At 43.3% G+C, this 26,418-nt stretch overlaps 1 pseudogene; it reads right to left on the bottom strand.

The window, feature by feature from the left end:
* Window positions 1-220: 220 nt before the first annotated feature.
* Window positions 221-26,418, bottom strand: part of LOC123930000 — a 29,901-nt pseudogene continuing 3,703 nt past the window's right edge.

The following is a 26,418-nucleotide window of genomic DNA, read 5'->3' as shown; positions in this document are numbered from 1 at the left end:
TAATTTTTAATATTTTATTTGTAAATTACTTTTTTATTTTATTAATTTTATTTTTAAATTTATTTTATCATTTATTTTTATTTATTTATTTAAAATTTTTGCAATTTATTTGACACAGAGAGAGAGAGGTCACAAGTAGGCAAAGAGGCAGGCAGAGAGCAATGGCAGAGGATTAACCCCCTGAGCCACCCAGGAGCCCTGGATTCATTAACAAGTTACCTTATAATAAAAGGTCACCTTTTAGAGTACAGTCTGGAGGACAGTTTGATTTTTCGGTGGGGGAGCTGTTGGGGTCTTGGAAAATGACAGTGTCCTTAAGGAGCTCAGTCTGAAGTTGCTGTACCAGTTAACAATGGACAGGGTCCGATCGTAGAACTTAATGTTACCTCTATTATCACCTGTGACAATATAGCTGAAATGGAGAAAAACGGTTTGGGAACTAACCGTAGTAAGTACCATCTCCTGAACAGCTCATTTTGGGTCCAGCTCTGGACTCCAGGTGTTGTACAAATTTCACTTTAATACCGTCCTACGAGGCTGATTTTACATTTGTTCCACTTTACATCTGGGAAACTAAGGCTCAGAGAAGTTGAGAAATTTGACAAAGCCTGGGGTTGCCAGATTTAGCAAATAAAAAATGCAGGATGCCCAATGAAATTTGAATTTCAGTGAAACAAGCAGTAATCTTTCAGTAGAAGTATGTCCCAAATACCGCTGGGGACCGACTTACACACGGCAGCTCCATCAGGCCCGGTGGCTAGACTGTGCAGGGACCCAGGAGTACCTAATGCAAAGCACACGCTCTGTCTCGCTCTCCTCTCCCCGGCCTCTCCCATTAGCCACGTGCAGTGACGGTGGGCATTGATTGACACTCTCTGCCACGAGACCACAGAGGACACAAGAGTCTGTCCACCAGCCCTCTGAAATCACACTTGGCAAAACCACACAATCCACTGCCCTCAGAGCCATATAAAACCTTGTTTAATGGTCACAGCCAAAGGCAGTGTCCTGTGACAAAATGGCTTTTATTTCCAGTTCTCAGATCCATCCCAAATGTTTTTTTTTTTTTATAAGCTTCTGGCATAAGTCTAATCACGGGGGGGGGGCAGAATGGGGGATGAATTTCCTCTTATAGATGCAAAGTGATTAAATGCAGTTTCTGATTGATCAGCAAGGCAGGTGGGCAGAGTAATTGATGAGAACATCTTTCACTGCCCTCTGCTGGAAATAAATGGGAAAACAGGCCAAGTGTTTTCAAGATCCTTGGTGGGCTCCCTGGTCCTGGCTGGGTTTTATTTACCATGGAGAGTGGGGAGCACAGGACTGGTCTTTACTGGGCCCTAGCCCCCAACTAATTAAAGGCTGATTCACCATCAGTTGCAATTCTTCTACTGTATTTTCCACACCCCTGAGTGAGGACAATTTGCATTTCTCTTTATAAAGACATGCCAGGACCTCACCGCTCTCTGTATTAAAAGAAATGAAAAAAAAAAAAAAAAAAAGCAGGGCTTTTGGAAAGCAGTTGGCACAGGGACTCCAAACACATGTGCATGGTCCCTGTCATGAGGCAGAGTCCTCCGTCCCTTTCGGGAACTTCTCAAGCATACAGATAACAACAATTTCGTCTAGAGCTCCCCTGTGCCAGACAAGGTGCTAGAGTTTTACGTGGCTTGTCTCACAAAAATTCTCATAAAATCACTCTGAGGGAGAGTGTCGTCATGCCCATTTTGCACGTGGAAAAATGGAGGCTCAGCCAAGTTATGTCCCTTGCCCTGAGTCCTTCAGCAAGGAAGGGATATGTCTGGAATGTGAACCCCTTTCTGTCGGAGACTAAAGCCTTTAATGACACTGTATGAGCCCCCACAGCCTCTTCAGTCAGCAAACTTTATAAAGTTCTGTTGTATTTCATCTTTTCCTACTGGGTAAGTGTTGTTTTGTAATCAGAAGAAACAATATAGTTATTTATGCCATTTCCTTAAAATTAAAGTACATACTATTTAGGGTGAAAATGACTCTAATTAGTGTGGAAGGAAAAAACCAAGTTTTTGTTTCACCAACACAAAGGGGTTCTTTAAAAGTAATACATGGTCATGATTTAAAAGAAAAAAAAAAAGGCAAACCAGGGAGGAGTCAGGATGGCGGAGAAAAGTAGCCCACTGAGACAACATCAGATAGTAGAAGATCAGCAAGATAGCTTATCAAACCATCCCGAACACCTACAAGTCCAACAGGAGACTGAATAGAAGAAGAGCAACAATTCTAGAAACAGAAAATCAACCACTTTCTGAAAGGTAGGACCAGCGGAGAAGTGAAATCAAAGTGATGGGAAGATAGACCATGGCGGGGGCGGGGGGGGGGGGGGCGCTCCCAGCAAGAAGCAGGGCAATGGAGCACAAAATCAAAACTTTTAAAAGTCTGCTCCACTGAGGGACATCCCTCCAGAGGCTAAACCGGGATGAAGCCCATGCGAGGAGAGCGTGGCCTCAGGTCGCTCAGGCTCACAGAAGGATCGGGGCTGTCTGAGTGTTGCAGAGCTCATAGGTATTAGAGTGGGGAAGCCAGCTACAGAGACGGAGTCGGGGAGCGAACTCTCAACTTGGGATTACCTTATCGTGATCCGTGGCACAGGCCATTTCTCTGTGAGCAGGGACCCCATAAGATCCGGGGAGACCCCCCTGGAAGAACTCAGGGATCGGAGGGGTTCAGAGACTCCAGGCAGGGTTGTGTGCCAGAGACAGAGAAGCTTGGTCACAGTTTGGAGGCCAGGGAGATGGGAGTGACTGAGCGCTTTTCTCCGAGGGCGCACAGAGGAGTGGGGCCCCAAGCACTCTGTTCCTCTGGGCCAGAGATTGGGAGGCCGCCATTTTCATTCCTGAGCTCTGGAACTCTACAGAAAGCATTCAGGGATAGTGAACCCCAGCGGATTACGTAGCCTGGCCCCTGGTAAGGGCGATGCATTTCCGCCTTGGGCAAAGACACTTGAGAATCACTATAATATGCCCCTCCCCCAGAAGGTCAATAAGAAATCCAGCCAAGACCAAGTTCACGTACCAAGAGAACAGCGGAATTCAGAGGAGGAGAAAGCAAAGCATGGAATTCATGGCTTTCTCCCCATGATTCTTTAGTCTTGCACAGTTAATAAATTTGTTAAATTTTATTTTTTTTCCGCTAAATTTTTTTTAATTTTACCCTTTCCTCTTTTAACATTTTTAACTAGTTTCTCTTAACAATACCTTTCGTAAAAAAAAAACAAAAAACAAAAAACAAAAAACAAAAAACATTTTTTTGGAGGCTTCATTATTAAAGTCATATTTTATCCTTCATTGCATCTAACTTAATTTTTTGTTTACACATAGGGTTTTTTCTTCTAAAAAAAATTTTGGGTTACAACTTCTTCTAATAGATCAAAATACACCCTATAACTAGCACAGGGCTTTGTTATAATCTCCAGCTTCAGCAAATTGTCTCCAATTTCTTATTCTTTATTCTCCCAACCAATTTATCCTTATCAATTCCTTTTATAGAAATTAAAAAATTTTCATCTTTATAATCATATTCCATCACTTCATTGTGTTTACCATTATATATTTTTTTCATTCTTTAAAATTTTGGGAGATACTTTCTTTAGTTTCTTCTAAGAGACCAAAATACTCCCAAAATTAAGTGGGAGACCCTATTCTATTCAACAGTCTAATATATATATATATTTTTTTTCTTTATTTGTTTACTTAAAAAAATTTTTTCTGAACTTCTTTTTACCCACTTTCTTCCCCCCATGATTTGGAGTCCCTTCTGATTTGGTTAAAGCACATTTTCCTGGGGTCTTGGCCACCCTTTGAGTATTTTATTCACTCCTTCATATATTCTTATCTGGATACAATGACAAGGCAGAAAAACTCACCACAAAAAAAAAGAACAAGAGGCAGTACCGAAGTCTAGGGACCTAATCAATACGGACATTGGTAATATGTCAGATCTAGAGTTCAGAATGATGATTCTCAAGGTGCTAGCCAGGCTTGAAAAAGGCATGGAAGATATTAGAGAAGCCCGGTCTGGAGAAATAAAAGCCCTTTCTGGAGAAATAAAAAAGAACTAAAATCTAACCAAGTTGAAATTTAAAAAAGCTGTTAATGATGTACAATAAAAAAATGGAGGCTCTCACTGTTAGGATAAATGAGGCCGAAGAGAGAATGAGTGATATAGAAGACCAAATGACAGAGAAGCTGAGCAAAAGAGAGAGAAACAACTACTGGACCACAAGGGGAGAAACTGAGAGATAAGAGATACCATAAGATGAAACAACGTCAGAATAATTGGGATTCCAGAAGAAGAAAGAGAGAGGGGAGCAGAAGGTATATTGCAGAGAATTATTGCAGAGAATTTCCCTAATATGGCAAAGGGAAAAAGCATCAAAATCCAGGAGGTGCAGAGAACCCCCTCAAAATCAGTAAGAATAGGTCCACACCCTGTCATCTAATAGTAAAATTTACAAGTCTTAGCAACAAAGAGAAAATCCTTAAAGCATCACAGGACACGAAGTCTGTAACATACAATGGTAAAAATATTAGATTGGCAGCATACTTATCCACAAAGACGTGGCAGGCCAGAAAGAGCTGGCATGATATATTCAGAGTACTAAACGACAAAAACATGCAGCCAAGAATCCTATATCCAGCTAGGCTATCATTGAAAATAAAAGGAGAGATAAAAACTTTCCAGGACAAACAAAGAATTTGTAAACACCAAACCAGCTCTACAGAAAATATTGAAAGGGGTCCTCTAAGCAACGAGAGAGCCTAAAAATAGTAGACCAGAAAGGAACAGAGACAATATATAGTAATATTCACTGCAGAGGCAATACAATGGCACTAAATTCATATCTCTCAATAGTTACCCGGAATATAACGGGCTAAATGCCCAATCAAAAGACACAGGGCAGGGTATCAGAATGGATTAAAAAAAAACACCAAAACCATCAATAGGTTGTCTATGAGAAAATCATTTTAGACCCAAAGTCACCTCCAGATTGAAAGTGAGGGGTGGAAAACAATTTACCATGCTAATGTTCAAAAAAGAAAGCTGGGGTGGCAATCCTTATATCATATCAATTAGATTTTAAGCCAAAGACTATAGTAAGAGATGAGGAAGGAGATTATATCATCCTCAAAGTGTCTGTCCAGGAAGGAGATCTAACAATTTCAAATATCTATGCCCCTATCATGGGAGCAGCCAACTATATAAACCAATTAAGAACAAAATCAAAGAAACACATCAATAATAATACAATAATAGTAGGGGACTTTAACACTCCATCATTGAAATGGGCAGATGATCCAAGAAAAAGATCAACAAGGAAATAAAGGCCTTAATGACACACTGGACCAGATAGACATCACAGATATCCTTAGAACATTCCATCCCAAAGCAACAGAATACACATTCTTCTCTAGTGCACATGGAACATTCTCCAGAATAGATCACATACTGGGTCATAAATCAGGTCTCAACTGGCATCAAAAGATTGGGATCACTCCCTGCATATTTTCAGACCACAATCCTCTGATGCTAGAACTCATTCATAAGAGGAAATTTGGGAAGAACCCGAATACATGGAGACTAAAGAGCATCCTTCTAAAGAATGACTGAGTCAACCAGGAAATTAAAAAAGAATTGAAAAAAATTATGGAAACAAATGATAATGAAAACACAATGATTCAAAATCTGTGGGACACAGCAAAGGCAGTCCTGAGAGGAAAATATATAGCAATACAAGCCCTTCTCAAGAAACAAGAAAGATCTCCAATGAACAACCTAACCCTACACCTTAAGGAGCTGGAGAAAGAACAGCAAAGGAAGCCTAAACCCATCCGGAGAAGAAAAATCACAAAGACAGAGCAGAAATCAATGAAATAGAAACCAGAAAAACAATGGAACAAGTCAAAGAAACTAGGAGCTGGTTCTTTGAAAGAATAATAAGATTGATAAAACCCTGGCCAGACTTATGAAAAAGAAAAGAGAAAGGACCCAAATTAAGTGAAATCATGAATGAAAGAGGAGAGATCACAACTAACACCATAGATATACAAAAAATAATAAGAACGTATTATGAGCAACTCTAAGCCAGCAGATTTGACAATCTGGAAGAAATGGATGCATTCCTAGAGACATATAAACTACCACAACTGAACCAGGAAGAAGTAATAAACTTGAACAAACCCATAACCAGTAAGGAGATTGAAACAGTCAAAAAAATCTCCAAAGAAACAAGAGGCCAGGGCCAGACACCTTCCCAGGGGAATTCTACCAAACATTTAAAGAAGAATTAATTCCTATTCTCCTGAAACTCTTCCAATAATAATAATAATAATAATAATAATAATAATAATAAAGGAAGGAAAACTTCCAAACTCAGTTTAGGAGGCCAGCATCACCTTGATCCCAAAACCAGACAAGGATTCCATCAAAAAAGAGAGTTACAGACCAATATCCTTGATAAACACAGATGCAAAAATTCTCACCAAAATACTAGCCAATAGGATCCAACAGTACATTAAAAGAATTGTTCACCACGGCCAGGTGGGATTTATTCTGGGGCTGCAAGGTCGGTTCAACATCTGCAAATCAACCAATGTGATACAATACATTAATAAAAGAAAGAACAAGAACCACATGATACTCTCCATAGATGCTGAAAAAGCATTTGACAAAGTACAGCATCCCTTCCTGATCAAAACTTTTCAACGTGTAGGGATAGAGGGCACATACCTCAATATCATCAAAGCCATCTATGAAAAACCCACTGCCAATATCATTCTCAATGGAGAAAAACTGAAAGCTTTTCCTCTAAGGTCAGGACAACAGCAAGGATGTCTATTATCACCACTGCTATTCAACATAGTACTAGAAGACCTAGCCTCAGCCATCAGACAACAAAAAGAAATTAAAGGAATTCAAATGAGCAAAGAAGAAGTCAAACTATCACTCTTTGTAGATGATATGATACGATATGTGGAAAACCCAAAAGACTCCACTCCAAATCTGCTAGAACTTATACAGGAATTCAGTAAAGTGTCAGGATATAAAATCAATGCACAGAAATTAGGTACATTTCTGTACACCAACAAGAAGACAGAAGAAAGAGAAATGAAGGAGTCAATCCCATTTACAATTGCACCCAAAACCATAGGATACCTAGGAATAAATCGGACCAAAGAGGCAAGAATCTATACTAAGAAAACGATAAAGAACTCTGGAAAGAAATTGAGGAAGACACAAGGAGATGGAAAAATGTTCCATGCTCATGGATTGGAGGAACAAATATTGTGAAAATGTCTATGCTACCTAAAGCAATCTACACATTTAATGCAATCCCTATAAAAATCCCATTCTTTTTTTTTTTTCAAAGAAATGGAACAAATAATCCTCAAATTTATATGGAACCAGAAAAGACCTCAAATAGCCTGAGGAATATTGAAAGAGAAAGCCAACGTTGGGGGCATCACAATTCCAGACTTCAAGCTCTGTTACAAACTGTCATCATCAAGACAGTATGGTACTGGCACAGAAACAGACACATAGATTAATGGAACAGAATAGAGAGCCCGGAAATAGATCCTCAACTCTATGGTCAACTAATCTTTGACAAAGCAGGAAAGAATGTCCAATGGAAGAAAGATATCCTCTTCAATAAATTGTGCTGGAAAAATTGGACAGCCACGTGCAGAAAAATGAAACTGGACCATTTCCTTACACCACACATGAAAATAGATGAAAAATGAATGAAGGACCTCAATGTGAGAAAGGGATCCATCAAAATCCTTGAGGAGAACACAGGCAGCAACCTCTCCGACCTCAGCTGCAGCAACTTCTTCCTAGGAACATTGCCAAAGGCAAGGGAAGCAAGGGCAAAAATGAACTATTGGGATTTCATCAAGATCAAAAGTTTTTCCACAGCAAAGGAAACAGTTAACAAAACCAAAAGACAACTGACAGAATGGGAGAAGATATTTGCAAGCGACATATCAGATAAAGGGCTAGTCTCCAAAATCTATAAAGAGCTTAGCAAACTCAACACCCAAAGAACAAATAATCCAATCAAGAAATGGGCAGAGGACATGAACAGACATTTTCGCAAAGAAGACATCCAGGTGGCCAACAGACACATGAAAAAAGTGATCCACATCATTCGGCATCAGGGAAATGCAAATCAAAACCACAATGAGATGGTACCTCACACCAGTCAGGATGGCTAAAATTAACAAGTCAGGAAATGACAGATGCTGGCGAGGATGCGGAGAAAGGGGAACCCTCCTCCACTGTTGGTGGGAATGCATGCTGGTGCAACCACTCTGGAAAACAGCATGGAGTTCCTCAAAAAGTTGAAAATAGAGCTACCCCATGATCCAGCAATTGCACTACTGGGTATTTACCCTAAAGATAGATATGTAGTGATCTGAAGGGGCACGTGCACCCAAATGTTTATAGCGACAATGTCCACAATAGCCAAACTATGGAAAGAACCTAGATGTCCATCAACAGCTGAATGGATAAAGAAGAGGTGGTATATATATATACAATGGGATACTATGCAGCCATCAAAAGAAATGAATTCTTGCAATTTGCAACGACATGGATGGAACTAGAGGGTATTATGCTTAGCGAAATAAATCCACTGGAGAAAGACAACTCTCATATGATCTCCCTGATATGAGGAAGTGGAGATGCAACGTTGGGGATTTGGGGGGTAGGAAAGGAATAAATGAAACAAGATGGGATCGGGAGGCAGACAAACCATAAGAGACTCTTAATCTCACAAAACAAACTGAGAGTTGCTGGGGGGAGGGGGGTAGGGAGAGGGTGGTGGGGTTTTGGACATTGGGGAGGGGATGTGCTACGGTGAGTCCTGTGAAGTGTGTAAACCTGGCGATTCACAGACCTGTACCCCTGGGGCTAATAATGCATTATATGTTTATAAAAATAAAAATTATTTAAAAAAGCAAACCAATTAGTACAAATGAGATCATAAGAAGAGGTGAAGCCACCCCCACCCTTGATCCCGCTTCTCTGTTCTTTTCCTCAGAGGCACCAAACATTCCCAGTTAATAAGGAATTTCTCCAGAAATATTCACTGCATATACAAAATATGTGTATACATCCAAAAGGGTTGTAATATACTTTGATAATCACTGATAGCTGCCTTTTTATTAAGTTAATTACAGATCAACTGTAATGAACACAGTGATCCCCTCTTTCTGAAAATGAACCAATTTACAAGGTTTGATTTGAGGAAAGCCCACAGAGGCGGAGGTAGGCTATGGTGGGCGGTGGATGTCCCAGACAACCAGCTTCCCTTCCATTGTCGTGGAAAGTATTTGTGTTAAATTCAAATGAAAGACTGACTGGCTAAATTTTCCCACGAGCTTGTTGAAGGTCTGCATTTCAGAAGACAGATTACACATTACGTTGGTGATAAATATAAAACAAGCATTTGTCAGTATGGCATATTTTATAATATTACATTGATTTACAGTAGGAAAAAAGACAAAATCAAAAAACCAATCACTAAGAAATCTCGTCCCCGTGAATTGCCATAGTGCAGGCTGTTCTGAACCTCTGAAGGTTTGCTAGGAGCAAGTGAAGGACTGTGTACGGGGTTCATGAAACTGTTTGCTTTAAGCAAATGAAAAAGTGTTTAACCACTTGTTTATACCTATTCAACTTCTCTTACCGAGGTTTCATAGATTGATAAAAGAAACTAATGTCTGTCTTGTGCAAAAGCATGCTCCAGTTGTAAGATATCACAAAATAATTATCCCAGTCTTATAACTATAAACTTTTCCCATAAACTATTTTCCCATCAGAAGAAATTAAGTACTATACACAGACATGCCCCTGACACCTCATGAAATCTATGCTACATAAAAAAAAGCACGAGAGCCATCTTTTTTTTTCTTTTTTGAATTTTTAAAGATTTTTTTTTATTTATTTATTTGACAGAGAGAGATCCACAAGTAGATAGAGAGGCAGCCAGAGAGAGAGAGAGAGGGAAGCAGGCTCCCTGCTGAGCAGAGAGCCTGATGCGGGACTCAATTCCAGGACCCCAAGATCATGACCTGAGCTGAAGGCAGCGGCTTAACCCACTGAGCCACCCAGGCGCCCGAGAGCCATCTTTCTTAGGCAGTGTCTTGGAGACGAATTGTAGAAAGAACCCAGAGTGGTGAGTGGAGCCCCACGATGAATGTACAGCGAATGAATCAAACAAAGAAATGCCTTCATTTGTCACGTGATACAGCAAGTTTGCTGCCCCCTTCTCTAAAGACACAGAGAAGACCCTAGGCTCACCTCTTCTGCCCTGAGCACAGGAGGGTCAGAAAAACAATAACTGGTCAAAGGAGGGCATCAAGTTCTCCCCAAGAGCTGCTCTACTTCCATACAAGACATTGTCATGGCTTGTGGGTTGTGTATTTGCAAACTCACCTACTTGCTACAATTTATAACCCCAACATCAACCCTTGTGGCCCTTTCATGATGGTCTGCAGACATGTGCAAATACGGAGTGGCAAAAATCTGATTCTCCCTGTGCACACATTCCTAGCTGAGTCCAGTGAGGACATGCTCTGCCTTCTTATTCCAGCTTTCAAACTGTAAACAAGTGTCTTTCCAGGGTCTGCTTAGTGCCACGTGGGTCACGTTTTTGAGGTGCTTTTGTTGGTGAGGGCAGTATTTAAGCTAATGCAAACACGGTACTGAAAGGCAGTCTAGTGATGTACCTTCCAGAGAATATACCTGAGTTAGATAAATGTCATTCAGGCACGTGTTTCAGAGCTGCTGGCTGTGAGGCAGCGCTGATGCATCAACATTATGTATTAAATGCGATGTCTTCAAAAGAAAACACACAGAAGACAAGGTTATGTATCTATCTGTTGGGGAAACTTATGACCCAAGGCTGGCAGGAACGTAATCCTGTACTTCTCCTAGGAGCAATGATTTTGTACTCGCTGAGGTCTGCAGAGATTTTGTGAAACTTAACTGCCACACATAATGAGAATTGACTTTATTGTTTGATAACTTTGATTTATGAAAAAGAGGTTTGGACAGAATCATCTTTGTATTCATCCATCTCAATTTTTTTTTTTTTTGCATGTCCTCTTAAAAATAAATTTCTATAAATCCTACCAAGAGTGAAGAAAGGAAGCAGAAGAAACACCATAAGGTGCTCACTGAGGGCAGATTACATGGGTGTCAAATGCAGAAATTGTGGCAGGAGACGAGACCCGAGGTCCACCTCAGATGCGACAATGGCTCCAGGTGAGCAGGCAGGAAAGATAACCTGTTTCCTCCAACACCTGACGCACCACCTTTGTACTGGCTCTGAAACATCTCAATATCTAAGATCATGTTTTATTATTCTGAAAACCGGCTAGCCTAAAAATGAGCCACTCATGTTCAACTCTTTATTATATCACTCCGAAATAACTTTTCACTCCTTGTCGTATGCACACACATATTAGTAAAGCCATCACTTTTGGGGGGGTATTTTCTCAGGGTAGTCAAATTTCTCTTCCATAATATTTTATTTTGAACAATGGTTCCATTACTGTATTGACAATTCAATATAGTAAAGGACCCAAGTAAAAATGTCCAATGATTTGACCATGGTGTACTATCAAGACAAACAAAGAGTAGCCCGAAGTGACTAAGCTTACACATATTTACTCTCCACAGCATCTGGCATATAAAAATGCAGGAAGCATACTCACTTTTTCTGTTCAACGTGGGGCACTGTGAGCAAGTATACCTCCCTCTTCATACTGAGGGGTACAGAAAAAATAATCACCACTACAAAAAGACCTGGTTTCTAAAAGAAAGAACTACTATAACCACAAAATCAAAAGGAATGCATCTAAACAGGGGCAGAGCTTTGCAACCTCCTCAGATAAGAGAACCTGCCTCAAGGAACATCTGAAAGCATTCTGAAAGAAAAGCAAATGTGTAAAAAAAAAAAAATGCCACAAATGATTGTGAGTTTAAATGATAGTAAATGAAAATCTGAATGCTACATTTCTAAGGCATTAAAGCTACAACATGTACCAGAAGTAACAACTAGCACTGAAAATTGGTGATTGAATCTTGGGTTTTGTTTTGCATTGAAAATTTCCATTTTCAATTGAGGTAAGGTTCACCTACCATAAAATTAACCATTAATCATTTTATTATTTTTTAAAGATTTTATGCTTAAATATTTTTAAAATTTAAATTCCATTAATGATAACGATTTCATTTTGAGAGGTACCTGGGAAGCTCAGTGGGTTAAGCCTCTGCCTTTGGCTCAGGTATTGATCCCAGTGTCCTGGGTTCGAGCCCCACATCGGGCTCCGTGCTCAGCAAGGAGCCTGCTTCTCCCTCTGCCTCTTGTGATTACTTGTGATCTATGTCAAATAAATAAATAAATAAATAAACAAATAGCGATTTTATTTTGAAGCAATCTCTACCCCAGACAACTCCAAGATCAAGAGCCACGTGCTCCACTGACTGAGCCAGCCAGGCATTCCAACCATTAGTCATTTTAAAGTGTACAATTCGGGGACACTTAGTGCACTAACAATGCTGGGCACCATCCCCTCTGTCTAGTTCAGGACATTTTCATCACCCCAAAAGGAAGACCCCCTCCATTAAGTTATCATACATGCCCTTCCCCAGGCCCAGCAACCACCATTCTGTACTTTGTCTCAATGGGTTCTCCTCTTCCAGACATTTCACATCGATGGACTCATACAGCACATGGTTTGTTGTGTACGGCTTCTTTCCTTTACCATGATGTGTACGAGGTTCATCCATGTCGCAGTGGGCGTCAGTGCCTCATTCCTCTGTATGGCCGAATCATAGTCCATTGCACGATGGGCCACATTTTGTTTCTGCATTTAGTAGCTGAGGGACATGAGGTTTGCTTCTACCTTTGGTTACTGACGATCATTCTGCTGCTACAAACGTTTGTATGTCTGTGTTTGTCTGAATGTCTGTTTTAAATTTTTAAATTCTTTTGGATTTAGGAATTGCTGAGGCATGTGGTAATTTTATGTTTAAGTTTGATGTTTTTTTAATCTCACAATTCTGCCCTGTGTCAGCACATACATGCTGATCTCTTTTCTATGTCCTTTCTAAAAGGGGGTAAAAACCAAGGTCTTGAAAAACCCTGTATTTTTTAAACATGTTAAATACATTCAAATAAATATTTGCCTCGTTACTTTAAAAAAATTAAATGAAATTTAAATTTCTGCCTCTGATTTAATACACTAGTTTCCAATGAGATTAAAGTAAATGCTATAATTAAATTGAAATATTTTAATACATATTTATTGCTTCCTAAGTAGATACTGTACTGTTACATTACCAAAACATCTCTACTCGGGGAATGAACATCTACTTGTCCCTACATTTAAGACAAATCAAAATATTTCTGGATTAAAAGTAAGATAGTTCTGATATATAAAGTATGGAAATATATTACATTATGACAAATTTTCTGTTTCTCCCTGGCTAAGCTAAGCATTAAAAATAAATAATATTTATATTATATTAAATAGCTGAGTAGGAATAAAAAACAGAAAAGACAACAGCATTTTGTAAGCAATAGGAATAGAATTGAAACCCTGAGTGTTAAAATTAATGGTCTCAAATGTGTCCCCATTTTTAGTCTTATTTATTATAATTCATCATCTGTAAATTGGAACAAGCAAAAGTAGCACAATATTCACTAATAACCTTTACCCTGTGTCCTTTTGGACAAAAACTGCTGCATACACATATCTAAATTTGACAAGGCCAAAAGGTAACTTGGAGTGAATGCCAGATACTGGAAAGAGTTTCTGATTCCTGCCAACACGGTGAATAGCCTGGACTGCCTGGCTCCCTTCCCATAAATCAACCCTGTGGTAACTACGCAAGTGAGGAAACCACAAAGTGCAGAAGCTGAACAACAGCCACACCACCATGGAGCTCCCTGGGGAGACTGAGGCACGTGTCCTGTGGGGGTATGTGTGTGGGAGGGGGTGGCTGTGGCCTGAGGTGAAGGGATGGAGGGAGCAGCCCTGGGAGACAGTTTCTAGAAACATGACTTAAGTTCCCTTCCTGCCACCTCCACACCATCACCTACTCCTTGCCTGCTCCAGGAAAGTGAAGGACCAGTGCCAATGTTTGAGAAGTAATTTCAGGACAACTCAACGGCCTCAGCAGGGGTAGGGGATGGGGTGGTGGGGGGAAGGGGTGGGCAGAACTGTTGGAAGCAAATGCATGGACAAGTCCTCACAAAGGCTGAAAATCAGCGACAAATCACTGTGATTTGTGATGCGATTAATCAGTTAATCTTGTTAACTCTGCCAGATGCCAGCAAGAAGCAAAAATGAGTTTTCCTTGGAGGAAGGTATCATCCTGAGACTCAAATTATTCCTAAACTTCTTAAAGCATGACACTGGGCACCCGATGAAACACAACCAGGCATAAGAAGGAGACATTTCCAAACGACTGACAACCAAGAGGGAAGCAATCATCAGCAAGGACCCCAGGAGACGCAGGCATAACATCGACACACGCAGACTTGACAAGAACTGTGGTCACGAGGTGCCAGAGAGTAGAGGGCCACATGGGCAATCTCCACAGTAACTCTATTTTTAAAAAGAATCAAACAGAAAATCTAGATCTGAAAAAAAAAAAACCTGATTTAAAAAACTTCAAAAGAGGATTAAACAGAAAATAAAATATAGCCAAAGAAATAATCAGTCAGTACAATGGGAAGATAAATTATAGGAGAAAATGTCCAGACTGAAGGACAAAGACACAAAACAACAGACAATATAGACAATAAGACACATATAGCACAGGACGGGTCTAATGTCTGTATAATTGGAGTACCAAAAGGAGAGGAAAGAAAAAAAGGTGGTAAAAGTGATTTTAAAAGAAGTAGTGGCAGAGAATTTTGCAAAACTGAAGAAAGATATGATGTTGCAATTTCAAAGTACTCCAGAAGATATGTTTTTTTATTTTTGTTTTTTAGATTTTATTTTTTATTTATTTATCCTTTTTTCGGGAGTAATCTCTTTGTCCAACATGGGGCTCGAACTCACAAGCCTAGATCAAGAGTCACATACTCCACTGACTGAGCCAGCCAGGCACCAGTTTTGGATTTTTTAAAAAATCAACAACATATCCATATGCATACAGACACATCCTTAAAAACTGCTAACAATTACCAGAAAACCTTAAAAGCAGCCAGAATGGGGCAGGAGGGGAAAGACATACGTAACTTTCAGAAGAGGGAAAAATAAGATTGATAGTTGACTTCTCAAGGGAAATGGTGTTAAGTCTGAAGACAATAATATCCTCAAAGTATGGAAATAACTACCCCCCTACAGTCCTATAGTTAGGGCAAATAGCCTTCAGAAACAAAGATAATTACCAAGAAAAACGAAAGCATATATCCTACAAAGACTTGTACATGAAAGTTCATGCACCTTTGTTTTCAACAGCCACAAACAGGAAACGGGGCAGATGTCTTTTAACAGGTGAATCAGCAAACTGTGACATATCCATTCGATGACTACTCAGCATTCACATTTTAAAGGACACATAGAGAGGAATAAAGAGGAATAAACCATTTTTGCATACATAGATGAATCTCAAAATTTAAATCAAATAAAAAAATTAAATTGAATAAAAGAAGTCAGTGCACTCCACAAAAAGAGTCCATTTCTGTAAAATTCCAGGGCATACAAAGGAACAGACATTAATAAACAGGAGGGTAGATGCTGGGAGATGGGTGAAGGGGAAGCTTAGGGTTATCCCCATCACAAAGGGAAGCCACTCAAAGACTTTAAGTAAGAGAGTGGTATGATCTGTCCGGCTCACTTAAGAACTATCACTCTGGCTGCTGCAGGAAGGCGGGAAGGACTGGGACAAGAATGAACACAGCTCAGCCTGAAGGATGTTGTAGTCATGCAGGGAGCTGTGGTGGCAGTGGAAATGGAGAGGGGAGGAAGGATTTTGGGTGCATCTTGGGAGTGCACAGGACTTAAAAGTCATGGGAATGGATGAGGACACCCAGGAAGAAGGTGTCGCCCTAAGAGGAGCTCCCACAACTCAACCCTGAGGACGGCCAGCATTTAGAAGGTGTGCAGTGAAAGGGGACAAGCCCACAGAGGAGCCCAGGGAAGGCTATGAGCCCAGGGAAGGTGTCTTCAGCACCCACTGGGAATGGTGCTCATGCCGATGTAATAGTGCTCGCTTCACTTGGAAATGCCAGTGACTGTGATAAGCATAGATTTGGTAGAGCTGTGGGTAGGTGGAAGACAGATCAGAAGAACCAAATGTTCATCATCAGTAGGATAGATAAATGAGCTACATTATACTCAAGACAAGAAGAGACTAGATAGGCGTGAAAATAGTGAATTATAACTCAGTAATCAAAATGAATGAATCTCAGAAACAAGGCAGACAAAATGAAGCAATTATGATTCCCCATATGCACCAAAAAAACCCAGGTAAAACAAAATAGGATAGTACTGGGGGAGGGGCGCCAGCTGGCTCAGCCAGTAGAGCCCACAGCTCCTGATCTCAGGGTCCTGAGTTCCAGCATGGGAATTTAAAAAAATGTGGTGGTGGGGAGGGGACCCGGGGGTCTCAGTTGGTCAAGCATCCGACTCTTGATTTTGACTCAGGTCAGAAGCTCAGAATCCTGAGTTCAAGCTCCACATCAGGCTCTGCACTAAGCATGGAGTCTGCTTGAGAGTCTCTCCCTCTCCCTCTATGTCTGCCCCTCCCGGCTCACATTCTCTCTCTCTCTCTCTCTCTCGCTCAGAAAAAAAAAAAAAAAAGGAAAGTACCAAGAGATACTTGCTAGACAAAAGTATACAGGAAGGCATGGGAATGTGTCACACAAAATCGGGGACACTAGTTAACTAGTTAACCCTAGTTAACTTGGAGATGGGATTGTGGAAGGAGGTCAAAGGGATTTCTAGGGTTTGGGTGGTGTTCTTTCTTGATCAGGCAGTAAACACACCTGTACCTTTTGTTTCATGCCTTAAAATGTACACATTTTGGATGTATGCCTCCTTTAGCAATGAAAATATAAAGAGATCAAATATTTTGTGCACAAAAGAGTAAATGAGATATGATGAAGTCAGAAAGCAGGCACAGACAGCACCTCAGAGACATGTAACTGTGAAGAGGCGCAGAGGGCCAGAGTCGGAAGGAGACGCATCATCAGTGGTGTCCCAGAGACGGGGGAGAGGAACGCATGTGTGTCTGCTCGGGGTATAATCACCCAGCAGAGGGGGTGCGGATCGCTGCAGGAGACGGCCTCGAGCGCCCGAGAGGAGTGGCATCTCAGGCAGTGGCTGCTCTTACACGCAGAAGGGCAGGAGACGGTGGTGAGGATGAAGCAGGTTGTAGGCTGGGAGTGAGAACAGGCCGGGGTTTGTATCCGATGGCCCCCATTCTCTCAATGCAAAATGAGAGAGGTCATCAGCCTAGAGGAAGAGGAAGGGCTGGGAGAGATGAAGAAGAGAAGGTGTGAGACCGTTCGCTCTAGAAATGAAACAGCCAGCCTACTAGAAAGCTGGGCTGTGCTGAGAGCTCGCTCACCCTTTGTGACTCAAGCCCAGATTGAAGGGTTCGGTCCAGCTGGGCAGCAGGAATGCAGAGCAGGAAGAATGCTTCCAGACTTGGGGCCTTGCAGCGCTGCCCACAGCACATTCCTCTGTGACCGAGACATTGGCTCATCTGTTGTCAAACATGGCAGCTACTGGCCACAGGTGGCTGGGGAGTACTTGAAATGTGGTGACCCCAAGGAAATGAATCAGCAGTTTTGTTTGTCTGTTTTGTTTTAAAGATTTTATTTAATTGACAGAGATCACATAGTAGGCAGAGAGGCAGGCAGAGAGAGCGGGGAAGCAGGCTCCCCGCTGAGCAGAGAGCCTGATGTGGGGCCAGATCCCAGGACCCTGTCATCATGACCTGAGCCAAAGGCAGTAGCTTACCCCACAGAGACACCTGAATCTGTAGTTGCATCTCACTCTAATCGACTTAAATCCAAGCAGCCACATGCATTCAGCAAAGTTTCGTGACACACAATCCTACAAATAGCAGTTGTGTTTCTAAAGACTAGCAATGAAAACCCACGAAGGGGATGAAGAACACCAATCCACTTATGATAGTATAAAAAGACCTAGGAATAAACCTTCGGTGGAGGGTTTGTTTGCTGCAAAGGACACTGCTGAAGGAAACTCAAGAAGATGTAAGAGAATGGAAAGACAGCCTGTGCCCGTGGATTGTTTTGCTTTTTGTTTGTTTGTTTTAAAGATTTTCTTTATTTATTTGACAGAGATCACAAGTAGGCAGAGAGGCAGGCAGAAAGAGGGGGGGAAGCAGGCTCCCCACTGAGCAGAGAGCCCGATGCAGAGCTCGATCCCAGGACCCCGGGATCATGACCTGAGCAGAAGCTCAGAGGCTTTAACCCACTGAGCCACACAGGCGCCGCTGTGCTCATGGATTGTTAAGAGGACAACTGCCCAAAGCAATCCCCAGATTCAATGCAAGCTCTAAAATGTCCCAGAGCGGTTTCTGGCAGCAACAGAAAAACTCGCTATGGCTGGTGGCTACCGTATCAGCTCAGCTTATAAAAGCTGTGAGGAAATTTTTTGCGGAGACCTAGAGGGACGGTGGGGGCCAGAAGGAGAGACACGGACATGAAGCTGCAGCGTGACATGTGCCCGGCTGAGCCCAGTCACCTGGGCCCTCTGACTGGGTTCTGGATCCTGCATCCAGGTGAGCACTTTGCACAGTGTCTGGTGCATCGTAGGGACCGAGCAGCCGTGTGGTGAGCGAAGGGTGCAAGGATGAGTACGACGACACAGAATGGAAGAGTAGACTTGGTGGGTGCCCTTGACACGTCGCTTCAAGCAAACTGAGACTAATAATTTCTGAGTCTCAGGAGCAGTTAAGAGCATGTCTAGAACAGGAAAGGCCGCTGGCCCGTGACTTCAGACAAATTATCTAGTACTTAACAGTAGCAGTCCATTGTATTTCTAAAGAACTCCTTCCCAGCACGTTTGCATGGACTGTGGGAGATACTTGCTGTAACAAACTTAGCAGAACCTGGCACATAATACATGCTCAGAACAATATTACTCACTATCAGGAAGATTAAAGTGAGATCAAGGACACGGCAGTGTTTTTTTACAAGCACTAGTGTACCATAACTGAACGCCAGTAAAACCGAAAGTAGGTTTGGACCTGGACTCGGTGTGACTGTAGACATAGCTTTACACACTCAAACTGAGCTCACCTGAACACCATACTCTTTGAGGAGGTCGAGGGTACATGCTGGGGTTTCCACGGCTGAGGTCCACCTCCAGATGCAAACTTCCTGCGAGTGACAGCAGATGGAGGAGAATGAGAAGGTTCCTGAAGGCTGTTGACAAACCCGACACCTCTCGTGGTAGCCATGTAACTGTGGCTCGGGAACATGGCACCGAGAGCTATACCCCAGGAAGAGAACCCTCAACGGGGGGCCATGGGGTCCGGTCCTTCCCTGAGAGCATCACATCACCACGTGGCCCAAGCCGAGCCAGCCCACTGAGGCCGCCTCCACGTGCCCCATACCTGGATTTCAGCATCGGAGATGGTTGCCAGATATTTGGAATCCCGGGTGATGGCTGTGGCCCCGATGCCATTGCCTTCTGGGCAGCTGTCAAATATTGTGTGCACAGGAATGCTGCAAAACAGGACCAGGGAACCCGATTTGAGGTCTGCCTTGCTCCCCGGAGGGACTCGTTTCAAAAGCTATGGAGGAAACAAATGTGCTCCATCCATACAACAGACTGCAATGCAGCCATACAGAGGAAGGAAGCACGGACCCCTGCTGTATCAGGGGTGGACCCTCATACATCACGTGAAGTAGAGAAGCCTGACACAAAGACCACACGTTGTTCGAGCTCATTGCTATGAAGCGTCCAGAATTAGAAAATCCACAGGGACGGACCGGCATGTCAGTGGGGTCAGAGGGAATGGTAGGGATGACTGATGGCTTTGGGGTTTTCTTTTGGGGTTTTGGAACTAGGGGCATCCAGCAGGCTCAGCTGGTGGACCATGTGACTCCTGACCTCGGGTTTGTAGGTTCCAGCCCCACGTTGGGCAGAGAGATGACTTTAAAACAGCAGTTGGAACTAGAATCAAGCCACGATGGCACAGCATTGTAAACACACTCAATGCCACTGACTCGCAGGCTTCACAGTGGCGAATTTTACCTTATGTGAATTTTATCTCATTTTAATAAATAATAGAACTAACTCAGCATTATGCAAGCATGCTGTTCATTCTCTTCATGAAGTCGACTGTCACCCACTATTGAGCGCTGATTCCGTGTCAGGCACGAAGGACAGGAAAAAAAAAAAAAGATGCCTAGGACAATACCCCAGCTCTCAGGAAAACGAGCGCCCTCCCACCTAAGCTGGATCCCAAGACTCTGAGGTCATGACCTGAGCTGAAGGCAGAGGCTTAACCTGCTCAGTCACTCAGGCGCCCCAGCATATGGTAATTTCTTAGAGCAGCCCAAGGAAACTAAAACAGTGGGTATGATCAGCCTCTTTTTTTGTAGATGGGGAAAATCACTTCACTTCCTTGGGCCTCCAAGCTGCGTTAGTGTTAACCTCCCTCATCTACTCTGGGACATCGCCAAACCAAGTTTCTCAGCCTGAAGAGCCAAGAATTGTAAATGGGGAAATTCACGAAGGTAATATCACTCGACCGGGCCTCAAGGCAACAGGACGACCAGCCTCCCCAGGCCGCTTCACCCTCTCCCGGCATCCCACCGCTGGCTTCTGCATGCCCAGACCGGTATTTCTCATTTGTTGCGGATATGCTACACTGAGTAGGGAAAAGGGAGCTTGCGCCACGCCTACCCTTGAAGGAGTCCCATATGATTATCAGGCACTAGGGCCCTTTGTCGGCCGTGGCAATCCACCGCCTGTCTTCACTGATGCAGAGGCAGGAGATCGCGTTAGTGTGGCCCTGCAGAAATGCAGAGAAAGTGCTCTGAAAGATTCAGGATGGCCAGAGAGGCTGGAGCCCCACAGAGAAAACTAAGCTCCTCTTCCAGGTTCATCGGGCTGAAAGTTCCACTCCGATGGCCTTCCCCTGGCATTTCTTCATAGCCAGTGGTTTTCTGATTTTCTCTCCCTCAAACCCCTAAAGTGTAAGCCACACTCCCCACAAGGACAGTGCTCCCTACAGATGTAGGCATGTGCCCAACTCTGAACCCAGGTGGGGAATAAATGTTGGGGTTCTGCCCCACCTCCAGCCCCCTTGAAGCCCTGCTGGCCTCATCTCCCTTAAACAGTGTCCACTCAGGCCACTGAGCAGATCTGGAGCAAAAGCCTCTTCGCTGGTCTCCCTGCTTTCATTCCCATCCCCCCACAATCCTTTCTCAGTAACTCAGGAACCTTCTGGAAACAAATAAGATGCTAGTGCTCCCTGCCAGGAAATAGTTCATTTCTTCCCTCCTTCCTCTCCCCTTGCTCACTCCATGTCAGTCATACCAGCCTTCTTTCTCGGCCCCATGGGCAGGCCTGCAAACCTGGAGCTCCCTGGGTCTGGACTGCTTCTCCCCAAACTGCCCCTGGTTCATCCTCCTCAGTGAGTCAGATCTCGGCACAAAGGGCATGTTTGCCAGCGCAACCCACTGAAGGGCCATCTCTCACTCCTGATCTCTCTCCTGCAGCAGCCCACATTTCCTTTGGAGTGCTTGTTGTAATTCATAATTGTGTATTTATGAGACTATAAGCTCCATGGGGGGCGGCGGGGGGGGAGCTAGATCTGTTTTGTTCATGACTACATGCCCAGAATCTGAAACAAAGAGTTTCTGGTAAATACCTATGGAATAAATGAATGGAGGAACGAATGGGTGGATGGATGGATCGTCAAAGCCACTCCCAGCCACCTGACTCTGCAGGAGGCTGGACAGCTGCCTGGCATGGTCCTTATTTCTCAGCCTGTCTGCCTGCTGCTCCTTCCTCACTCTGCAGATACAAACTACCCCCTCTCCCTCCCATCAGCACTGTGCTCAGTGCTGCACATTCAACTAAGCTCCAAGAAGGGCTGCTTGCTGGGCCTGTGTGTGTTTCTGGACATCTAGAGAGCAAATTCTGCACCTACGTGGCATGGATCCCTGAATATGACTAGGCTTTTGGGAAACCCTCTGTGATGTTTTTGACCTACGCATTGACTTAAGGAAGGTCCTTATTAAAATATATGTCAAATGCCCAAATAAATGCCCATATATTGGGCAGCTCAGTCGGTTAAGCGTCGGCCTTCAGCTAAGGCTTTGATCTCAGGGTCCTGGGATCCAGACCCACGTCAGGCTCCCCGCTGAGCAGGGGAGTCTGCTTCTCCCTACTGCTCTCTCTTGCTTGCTCTCTCCAAATAAATAAATAAATAAAATCTTAAAAAGCAACAACGAGAACTTGCATACCTGAAGGTGCTGCTGAGTATTCTTGAAGACATCGTCGATGACCACAGTGTGAGCACAGACGTACAGAAGGACTCGCTAGTGTTCACCTCGAATGTAGTAAACGGTAAGAGAACTGGTCCATCTGAAAGACCAAGTCATGGTCTGGAAGACAAAGGCAAGACCAGCAAGACACTGAGTGTGCCGAACCCAGAACTGTGAAGCCACGCACCCCTGGTGCAGTCTCTGGAGGGGAAGGATTTCACATCATCAGTCCAAAGTGAGGGAAATCACTTCAAGAACATCCTCAAGCACATGCTAGGGCCTGGAGGGCTCTCGAATCCATGATGCTGAGTGAAAGGGGCCACACACAGTGCAGGGTCAGTCCAATCCATAGAGATGGAAAGGAGCCCAGTGGCTGCTGGGGGCCTGGGGAAGGTGGTCGGGGAGTGACGGCGAGAGGATATGGATTTCTTCTGTGGGGGATGAAAATGTTCTGGAATCAGACAGTGGTGACAGCCGCACAACCTTGTGAACATGCTAAAAAGCAATGGATGGTGCGCTTTAAAGGGGTCACTTTTATGAGGATGTGGAGAAATTGGAACCACTGGCACTCTTGGTGGGAATGTGAAATCGTGCAGCTGCTGTGGAAAACCCCAGGGAGAGCTCTCCAAACACTGAAAGCAGAATTAGCGTATCATGCAGCAATGACACTTCTGGGTACCTAGCTCAAAGAACTGGAAGCAGGGTCTCAAAGAGACAGTCACACGCCCATGTTTAGAGCAGCATACTTCACAGAAACCAGAAGGTAAAAGGACGCCAAGTGTCCCATGACGGATGAAGGGATGAACAACATGTGAGTGCTGTTCAGGCTTCCACAGGAAGGCAACCAACGCTCTACAACGTGGATGGACCTTGGGGACATCATGTAAGCGAAATCCACCAGTCACAAAATGACAAATACGGTAGGATTCCACGGACATGGTCCCAAGAGGAGTCAGATCCATAGAGACAGAAAGTGGAATGGTGGTTGCCAGGGGCAGGGCTGGGGAACGGGGAGTTGTTCAATGGGTAGGGAGTTTCCATCTCACGAGATGAGTTCCAGGTGTTGGTTGCACCACAGTGTGACTGTACCTACTACGACGCTGTACACTTCAAAATGGTGAAGATGGTAAATTTTAGGGATGCCTGGTGGCACAGTTGGATCAGCAACTGACTCTTGGCTTTGGCTCAGGTCGTGATCTCAGGGTTGTGGCATCCAGCCCGACATTGGCCTCCAGGAATAGTCTGCTTAAGACTCTCCTCTGCCCTTCCCTACCCTCCCTTTCAAATAAATAAATAAAGATTTAAAAGAAATATGAGGGGCACCTGGGTGGCTCAGTCATTGAGTGTCTGCCTTCAGCTCAGGTCATGATCCCAGGATCCTGGGATCGAGCCCCTGTCAGGCTCCCTGCTCCTCAGGAAGCCTGCTTCTCCCTCTCCTACTCCCCTTGCTGGTGTTCCTTCTCTCGCTGAGTCTTTCTCTGTCAAATAAATAAATAAAGTCTTTTTTTTTTTAAAGATGGTAAATTTTACTTTATGTGTATTTTACCACAATTTTAAATTTTAAGAAGGTAAATTTAATGGTATGTGAATTATACCTTACTTAAAAAAGAAAAGAAAGTCAACAGTAAACAGAAAGAACGTCCTATCCTCCTAATCCCCAGAACCTAGACTGCTCAGTACCTGACACACAGTGAGCACTTAATATTGTGAAATTCAATTTACTTTATGAAAATATATGGAAGGGGGAAGTTACAGTATAGTTACTAAGGAACTTCATAAGAAAGACAATTATTCAGCTGGGAATATTTGTATTTGTTCTTCATATACCAATTCCTCTGGAAGAATGAAGCACAAAGGGACAAAATTACCTAAGCATGATTAAAAATTCCATATTCAGGGGCACCTGGGTGGCTCAGTGGGTTAAAGCCTCTGCCTTTCGCTCGGGTCATGATGCCAGGATTCTGGGATCGAGCCCCGCATCGTGCTCTCTGCTTGGCAGGGAGCCTGCTTCCTCCTCTCTCTCTCTCTGCCTGCCTCTCTCCCTACTTGAGATCTCTATCTGTCAAATAAATAAATAAAATCTTTGAAAAAAAAATTCCATATTCAGGGTGCATGGGTGGCTCAGTGGGTTAAAGCCTCTGCCTTGGTTCAAGCCATGATCTCAGGGTCCTGGGATCGAGCCCCACATCGGGATCTCTGCTCAGCCTGCTTCCCTTCCTCTCTGCCTGCCTCTCTGCCTATTGGTGATCTCCATCTGTCAAATAAATAAATAAAATCTTTTTAAAAATCCATATTCCCAGGAATAAATCCAAGATAAAAATTTTCTGAAATGAAAAATTAGAGGTATTATAAATCTATTACTTTTAATTCAATAGTAGCTTACTTCTGCATATTTTTTGTGTGCAAAGTCTTTTATAAAAAATCATGGATGTGATGAAAACACTTTATAAAAACTGTGGATACATACAAAAAGAGTACTACTCAGAAATAGAAAGTAATGAACTAGCAAGCCAGGAAGAGACATGGAGAAATCTTAAATGCATTTTGCTAAGTGAAAGGAGCCAACCTAAGGAGACTTCACAGTGGGGACACCTGTGTGGCTCAGTTGGTTAAGTGTCTCCCTTTGGCTCAGGTCATGATCCCAGAGTCCTAGGATTGAGCCTTGCATTGGGCCCCCTGCTCAGCCAGGAGTCTGCTTCTCTTTCCCTCTCTCTCTCTACCCCTCCCCCAACAGGTGTTTTTTTTCTCTCTCTCTCTCTCTCTGACAAATAAATAAATAAATCTTAAAAAAAAAGGACTTCACATTGTATGATTCCAACTACATGATATTCTGGAAAAGCAAAACTATGAAGACAGGGGGGAAAAGTGGTGGCCGGGGAGCGAGGGGGTGAAGGCAGGGATGGAGAGTGGGGCACGAGGGATTTGAAGGCAGTGACACAAGTCTGTAGGACACTGCAATGGTGGATATACCTCATCATACCTTAGTCAAAGCCCAGAGAATGTCACACCACCAGGCGTGAACCCTCAAGTAAAATATGGATGTTAGTTAATAACAGTCAACATGGGCTCATCACCTCTAACAAATGTCCCCCACTAATGAAGATGTTAACAAAAGGGGAACCTGGTGGGGCGCACAAGGGAGTATATGGGAACTCTGTACTTTTCATTTCGTTGGCTATCAATCTAAACTGCTCCAATAAATAGTCCTTAGGGGCGTGTGGCTGGCTCAGTCAGTAAAGCCTATGCCTCTTGATCTGGGAGTGTTCCAGCCCCATGTTGGGTGTAGAGATTACTTAAAATAAAAACATTCCATTTAAAAAATTAACCGAGGGGGCGCCTGGGTGGCTCAGCGGGTTAAACCCTCTGCCTTCAGCTCAGGTCATGATCCCAGGGTCCTGGGATCGAGCCCCGCATCAGGCTCTCTGCTTAGCGCAGAACCTGCTTCCTCCTCTCTCTCTCTCTGCCTGCCTCTCTGCCTACTTGTAATCTCTATCTGTCAAATAAATAAAAAAATCTTAAAAAAAAAATTAACCGAGGCCAATTAATCGAATGTGGTAGCATCTAAAGTGATGGCTAAGTGATCAGAGACTTTTAGCAACTGACTCACTCAGGATTGACAGGACCTCCTTGCTCCAGCAGCGCTCACACTCATTGAAAGCACACGGTATCCGCTGACGCTGGGCCCTAGTGTTACCGTTCGTGGTGAATGGTCATGGAGCTAGCCGGCTCTTACAGCAACCTTCCAAACGCGAACACAAAACGCTATGTTCCAAAGCAGATTTCACTGCGTTCGACAATCATCAAAGATTCCTTCTCATAAATGCATGACACCTTGTTTTCTTGGTGGAAGTCGGTATCCAGGGTCATGCCTACTTACC

Source organism: Meles meles, chromosome 18, assembly GCF_922984935.1.
Source record: "Meles meles chromosome 18, mMelMel3.1 paternal haplotype, whole genome shotgun sequence".
NCBI lineage: Eukaryota > Metazoa > Chordata > Mammalia > Carnivora > Mustelidae > Meles > Meles meles.
This window is presented reverse-complemented; position numbering and strand designations above follow the sequence as displayed.